The following is a 7,811-nucleotide window of genomic DNA, read 5'->3' on the forward strand; positions in this document are numbered from 1 at the left end:
GTATCCACATACGGGAGATAATTTGTTTGAAATTTTAGATTATGTTATAAAAACTTATAAACTAGAAAATAAAATATTTTCAATGGCATTTGATAACACGTCGAATAATACATCGGCGGTTGATAAATTAAAATTAAAATATACGCCGATTTGCAATGGTGTATTTTTTCACTCAAGGTGTGTTGCACGTATCATTAATTTAATCGTGCAAGACGGACTTGCTTCGGCTGAGGTTACATCGGTTATAAACGATTTTAGACTAATGATACATGAAGTTTTTAAGAAAAGTAAAAAAGACAAATGGAATATAGAAAATTTTGTAAAGATACGGGAAGAAAAGCTTTGGGAGCTAATTGGGATGTACCTCATCGATGGAATTCCACTTGCATAATGTTTCAAAGTGCTTTGAAACAAAGAGAAACTTTACAAATGTTTCATTCTAGTCTTGCCGAGAATGATTTGGCAATCCCCTTTTCAAATGAGAAATGGGAAATTATCAATGACTTATCGACTTTTCTTGAAGTTTTTAAAACATCAACTACGAAACTATCGGGAACGTATTATCCGACAACTCCCTTGGTTCTTTCGGAGTTATTTTTAATCGTTAACAATCTTAAAGAATTTGAAAATAAAAGTCCAATGTTTTCAAACATCATATTACCAATGAAGTTTAAATTAAAAAAATACTTTCTTGAATTGCCACCGGTTTTTACTTGCGCCGCCGCTTTAAACCCAATGTTAAATGTTACAGGGGTTGAATGTGTGATAGACAAAATTTTTTCAGCCTTAGATATGCATGAAGTTGACCCAAACTTTTCAACAGAGACAAAAAATGATTTTAACTTGAATTTTAAATTTATGTATGACTTTTATTTAAATAAATATGGGTCAAACATACGCATGCCTATGCCGGGGGGGTCTTCATCAAGTTCAAGTGCTACTAGAGTACGAGATCCCATGATTAGCCTTATGAACACCGTTCGCAACGTAACGGCTAAAAAACAAAGGGGTAACACCCCTTCAAGCGAACTAGGAAGGTATAGTGCAAATGATTACTCTACCGGTTTATCCGAAGAGGAATATGGCACTTTTGATGTTTTGGCTTGGTGGAAGGTAAAGGAAACCGAGTTTCCGATTCTTGCCACCATGGCCCGTGATTTACTAACCGTCCAAGCTTCTACGGTAGCTTCGGAATCCGCTTTTTCTCTTAGTGGCAGGGTAATATCGGTGAGAAGAACAAGACTAAATTCGGAGTCGGTGGAGATGTGCATTTGCTTAAAGGATAACTTGGACTCAATCAATCGTATTCAACACGTAACCACTCTCGAATATGAAACACCACTTGATGTTCGAGTGCACGACGAACAAGAAGGCATTTCTACAAGTAATTCCGAGGAAGAAGTCGCCGCTCAATAATTACGACGAACAAGAAGGCTTTTCTAGAAATAATATGTCACAACTTTATATTTATAAGTTTAATGTTTTGTTAGTTTGTTTTTGAAGATTTTAAAACATGTAACCTTTTTTTTTTGAACTTCTTAAAGTAAATAAAATGAATTTTATGTTAATTGTTTTGTTTATTTTTCATGCTATACAAATACGAATCGTAGTTTAGAATCCAAATCGCAAACGAAAAACGAAAAAAAAAAAAAATTTTTACACTGTAACCGGTTGGAACCGGTTACGGTACAGGAACCGGGTTAGGAACAGTTAAGAACCGGTTAGATAGGTTAGGGGTCCGAGGGTGGGAGAACCGGTTCGGTTCCCTAACCGGTTCGAGCCTGGAACCGGTTTAAAAGGGGGTTTTGAATATAGGAACCGGTTAGGAACCGGTTCCGGTTCCTAGTCCCAAACCGTTTTGAACATGCCTAGCCCATACATGACATCTTGAAAGGTACTTTTGTTAAATAATGCCTATTGCATCAAAAATAAAAAATAAAAAAGGTTGCACTTTTAATCCTTAACTTTTATATAAATCCAAAATCAACCTCCCATAGCCTTTGTTATACTAAAAATCCTACCAACATCATTTTTATAAAAAGTCAAACCTACTCTATTAATATGGTCTACAGCATCTAAACCATCTTGCCAAATGAGAGAAGAATGTCAACGGTTGACTTTAAGATCTTTCACAGGAAACTTATCCTCTGGTTGCCTCTTCCACAGAAAATTCGCAGCTTCTAGCCATCGCGGTTCCACCAAAAACTTGTTTTCTTTTATCGCCCAACGTGACTTCTCGGTTCCAATGTCTGTCGAGATTACATGTGTAACTGATGAGTCGACCTCGGTAGAACATGTAGCTCCTAATCGCTCTGACATCATCCATAATTGATGATTATCCGCCTGAAATTTTGTTGGGAAAACACGGCTGAATACAATTTTACAACCCTTTAGAACCTCACTCCGAACCACACTCAACATCTGCATAATAATTACACATATTAATAATTCCATTATTATAAATATAAGGAAAACTGGTTTTAAAAAATCCTAACTATGACCTGCTGGCAAATATAGTCTCAACTTCACACTTAGCTGGTAGAAGTCCCAACTAAAGGTGTATTTGTTTCTAACAGTCCGCGACTAACGGATGGTTAACTTTGTTAGTCTGATGCTTGCGTGGCACGCTGAGTTGTCAAAAAAGATCTATGTGGAAAGATTACGTGACATCTGACCAGGTGTGTCACATAAGCATCAGACTAACAGAGTTAACCATCCGATAGTCGTAGCCAAATGTGAAGTTAGGACTGTTATTTGTCAGTATGTCGTAATTAGGATTATTTAAAACCAATTTTCCTAAATAAAATAATCATCAAATTTTATCTCACCTGTCTTGCATCTCGGCCTGCAAAGTTCTCCCCAAGTTCCTATTTTAATATCATTAACAAAGTTGTACAATATTATTATTTGTAAAAACTAACCAAAAGAATTAAAACCAAGTTGCCAAAAAAATTATTATTATTTACGAGGACATACCGGGTCAAAAAACATACTGTGGACCCGTTTAAGGACTTCAAGAACAGTGGCAAGAGCACCATCAGTATCACTTTCATCACTTCTCAATTCAGAAAGAGATTTAGCTTTGTAACCAAATTGTTTACAGCTTGAAGCAAAGAAATGATATCTTTCCATTGAAATCAAATTATCCTTATGCTTCGACCATACCTAAAAAAATAATCAATCACGTGACGACTGACGAATTTGTTTTAAAAAGATAAAATAAAAAGGCTTACTTGTTCTGTGTCGTCAAGGATCAAAACAGCACTTTCTTGTCCTAATACTACATCGAGGCCTTTTTGATGTCTTTGAGTGCAGTCACCTTGTGCGATGACTCTAGAGTCAAAGTAAACCCGAGTCGGATCGAGTAAATTTGCCATTTCTAATGCATATGCGCGCTCCCCCATAGTGTAAATGTACATTTCAAAAAGATTACTTGCTTCTTTCAGGAATGTGTGAACAAATGGCCTCAATTTTGTCGACATGTGCATGAATGGTAATCTAAATAGATTGCCTTTTAGCACATCTGCGATTACAAATATGACGTCATGCCCATGATTAGAAATTATAATATTACTTCCCTCTTTGAAAAGAAAAATCATTATACGCTTTCCATTAATAAATATTTTTTAATGGAACTAAAAGTTTAGAGCTTTATTATGCATATAAAGCAAAAGAATTGTTTACGAAACCAGCATTTATTTTCAAAAATATTACCGATACAAATTACTAAAGGTGTGTAAATGGTAATTTCCAGTCATTCATTTATTGATGGACCAATTTGGGTTATGTTTTATTTCTAGTGAATCAATCGGAAAATATAAAATTAACCACCACAAAACCCTTAAAAGATAACTACTTAAATGAGTCAAAAGTTGTCCAAATTGTATTTTGAATGCACAAAACCTCTTGAATGAATGTTTTAATTCAATAAATTAAATATTATTGAAGGAGCATAATTTTTTGGAAAATTGGATTTTAATAATCCCAACTTAACGCAGTTGGCCGATAATAATCCCAACTTTGAAAATAGCTGTCATTGGTCCCAACTTTCATACTATTTGTTTTCATTGGACCTCCGTTAAAAAAAATTTAACGACGTTAAGTTTTTTCCAAATTTCAAACAGATATTTTAGGGCTTTTGATCTGAATGAGAATACGAGTCGATTGATGTAAAACTTACCTCTAAAAGGTGGTCCAAACGACCAAAGGATGCTTCAATTCTGGTGTTTAAGCTTCTAATTAACAAAAATCAAGTTGTTTGAAGCGTCATTTCGAGTTAAGTTTTACAGCAATCGATTCGTATTCTCATTCAGATCAAAAGCCCTAAAACATCAATTTGAAATTTGAGAAAAAGTTAACGTCGTTAAAAAATTTTTAACGAAGGTTCAATGAAAACAAATAGTGTGAAAGTTGGGACCAGTGACAGCTATTTTCAAAGTTGGGATTATTATCGACCAACTGCATTAAATTGGGATTACTAAAATCCAATTTTCCTAATTTTTTTAACCATATTTGGCATAATTACCACTAGCAAAATATACTAGAAATTTTAGACAAATGAAGTGATTTGGGCCAAACAATCCGTTATCACTCTTCATTTCGCCATCTCTACAAATTATTTACATGGGAACAAATAGTTAAAAGTAGAAAAACATAAAATTATTACCTTGCATTGGATCATTTGGGTTCATTAAGTATCCTTCATCTTGAGTTAAGTCGGAAAACCTGGTTGAGTTTAGTAAGGTGTGGTCTAAATCAAGAACCAAGTAAAGTTTTTACGTCTTAACAAAGATTTTAAATCTTTGTCACGCAGACGAGCAATTTCATCATTGGCAAGTCTCAGATCCTGCAATATTATTATAGGGTTAACTAGTTACACATGTTTGACATTTATGTAAGAAAGTATACATACTATACCAAAAAATAATAACAATAATAACCTTGTGTATATAACTAAATGGCACACCAGATTGAGTATCCGATTTCTCTCCACATTTTACGCACATTCCACCTATAAAACCAGGATGTGTGCATGTATTCCCCTTCACTGATACTTCTGAACATAATAATTAACAAGGATTACAAAAACTTGTACTTGATGTTTTAAAGAACTCCATAAAGATTTTAGTTGCTACATAAATACACATCTTTTTTAACTTTCTCTAGAAATAACAAAATATAAAGAAAATATAAAAAAACTAGAATAGAAGCATCACCTAAAACTTCTGTCTGTTCTATGAGATGTTGAACCATTAGGTTCTGCTGTACCATCAAGTGTAATCTTCCTTCTCTTTGTCCTGTGGAAGACCAAACCATTTAAAACAACCAAAATAACTTCAACAACATATAAAAATATTACAAGCATAACTTCTAAAATTTGAAATATCTGAATACAAAAGTAAGTCATCAACCATATGTGACTCGTTACTATATCCTAAGATGTTTTGTCATAATTACTTGCATGCATACTTTCACAATAGTACTTAAAAATCGTTTGCATCATGACACAATAAGGAGAGATATTTAATAAATAACTTTTAAATGGCAAAATGAATCCCTTGAACTAAAACTGATATCTTAAAGCACAAGGTATTTTCAGTTCAACTTCACAAAGTAGTGGGCGCTTGGTTTAAAAAACTGAGAGGCACTTTTAAGGCGTTTGGGTACCTAAAGTCGAGGCAAGAACTTCACGTATGCTAGACGTTCCTCACTTGCTCGTAAAACCAACTAAGCTTTGTGTACAACTAGAAGCTACATCTCTCTCAACCTTCTATCAAGTAAACCTTTTATAATTTCTTCTTCCCTTTAGTTGTATTTACATACCAGCCTTACAGACCCTAAATTCTTTTTATCAATTTGACCTATTTTCCAAATCACCTCTCGCAGAATGCAGCCATTTAAACCAAGCAAGCACACACGCAAAAGGTTTGCAAATAGTATGGATGCATAACATCATAACATCCCTATAGACAAGATGGAGTTCACTACTGCATTCTAGCACCAAAAAAATCAATTTAGCACATGACGTCCTGACCTACAACCTGGTATCTATATTTAACTATTTAAGCCTATCAACAGTTAATAGAAAACCATATGTGAAAAATCCATCTCAGTATTACTATTAATTAAGAGTTATATCTTACTGAAGACATTAAAATACCTAATAACCTAACTCTTACAAGAACAAATCATACATTAGCTATCTGTATGTACTATTTGCTGCAAGTAATTTAAACGAGTGAAACAGTGTTATTATGTACCTTTCAATAAGTAAACTTGCCTCTTCATCATCATCATCATCATCATCACCATCACCACCACCATCATCATCATCATCATCATCATCACCATCATCATCTTCTTCTTTATCTTCTTCCTGTTGAGGAACCATATCCGAAGTGGAATCCAACTCCAACTCCCCATCCAGAAACGCAGCAAAATCATCACTGCTTGATGAGTTCACCGGCGATTCATCAACGAGACTCATTTAATTTACCTACTATCCAATTCACAGTAAACAGTAAATAAATATTACATAATTAGCAAAACATTCAGTAACAAAACTATGCAGTCAATATCAGTTACCAGTCCCCATGTGATATATCGGTCAAAATATCTATCAGAATATTGGCTATGCAGTCAGTATCGGTGGTATCTCGGTTATCAGTCCTCATGTAAAATATCGGTCGGAATATCGGTACCGATAACATCAGCGATATTGACCGATATTCCCGATATCAGTGTTTTAAGTCTTAATTTTCAACTTTTAGTGTTTAATGTTGGTGTTTTGAGTCTTAATCAATTCCTACTTGCTACAATTGTTAGTGTTTTGCAAGTTGCAAAAGGATAATTTGTTAATAGCAGGAGAGTATACTGAATTGTTAGTCTTAAAGTGCTATATATATAATTCGGCTTAATATTAACATTACCGATATCTCACCGCGATAACCGATACCTCAAATATCGGTCCTCGACCAATATCTAATATTTTTCTGCATTAACTGCTTAGACTATCGGTACTGATAATACCAGCGATATTGACCGATATAACACCGATTTTCCCGATATCAGTTTTTTAAGTCTTAATTGTCCATTTTTAGTGTTTACTGTTAATGTCTTAAGTCTTAATAAGTTCCTAAATCCTAACTGCTACAATTACTAGTGTTTTGCAATTTGTTAAAGGTTAATTTGTTAATGGTAGGAGTAATGAGTATACTAAATTACTTGTGTTAAATTGCTCTATATATATTAAAATTACCGATATTCCACGGCGATAACCTATATCTCACATATCGGTCCGGTTTTCTACAGCATTAACTGCATAGGTAACACAATGAATACAAAAAACTAACAAAAATAGCCCTAAAATGTTGCAGCAGCCTCTATATATAAGAGGCTTAAAGCTTTCTAGGGTTTCATTTCATATCTACACTTACAGGCACCTTAATTAAACAAATATTATACATATTTAGGTTCAAATTAATATTAATAAGATGTGTAACTAATTTTAACGGAATGAACTAAAGCTATATTAATATTAATATTATCCTCGAGTGAACAAATATTATTATTATTATTTATTGAAACTTACGGGAGAATATGATGTAGCTGCTTCTGTAAGAAAGCCGAAGCGACGGTGTGACCGGCGCCGGAGAAAGTTAACGTTCGCCGGAGCAAAAGTACGACGGAAGACGGCGGTGAGGCGGAGCCGAGTTAGATAGATCGAATGGAGTTTATTATTATTATTATTATTATTATTATTATTATTATTTTGGTTGTATGAATTGTTATAATAACATCGACTGATGGGT

The 7,811-nt window shown here is 34.0% G+C and overlaps 1 pseudogene across 1 annotated transcript; it reads right to left on the minus strand.

Annotated features, from left to right (window-relative positions):
* Window positions 1-1,957: 1,957 nt before the first annotated feature.
* On the minus strand, window positions 1,958-7,135 carry LOC143581445 (RNA polymerase II C-terminal domain phosphatase-like 4; annotated as a pseudogene). The gene is made up of 8 exons (XR_013143820.1): window positions 6,261-7,135; window positions 5,224-5,297; window positions 4,941-5,053; window positions 4,667-4,846; window positions 3,234-3,523; window positions 2,977-3,165; window positions 2,829-2,867; window positions 1,958-2,421 (listed from the first exon to the last, which is right to left on the minus strand). The product of XR_013143820.1 is annotated as an RNA polymerase II C-terminal domain phosphatase-like 4 (transcript).
* Window positions 7,136-7,811: the final 676 nt, after the last annotated feature.

This window comes from Bidens hawaiensis, unplaced genomic scaffold (assembly GCF_021521415.1).
Source record: "Bidens hawaiensis isolate Kalapana, Puna unplaced genomic scaffold, B.hawaiensis_p1.1 tig00030951_1, whole genome shotgun sequence".
Taxonomy (NCBI): Eukaryota; Viridiplantae; Streptophyta; class Magnoliopsida; order Asterales; family Asteraceae; genus Bidens; species Bidens hawaiensis.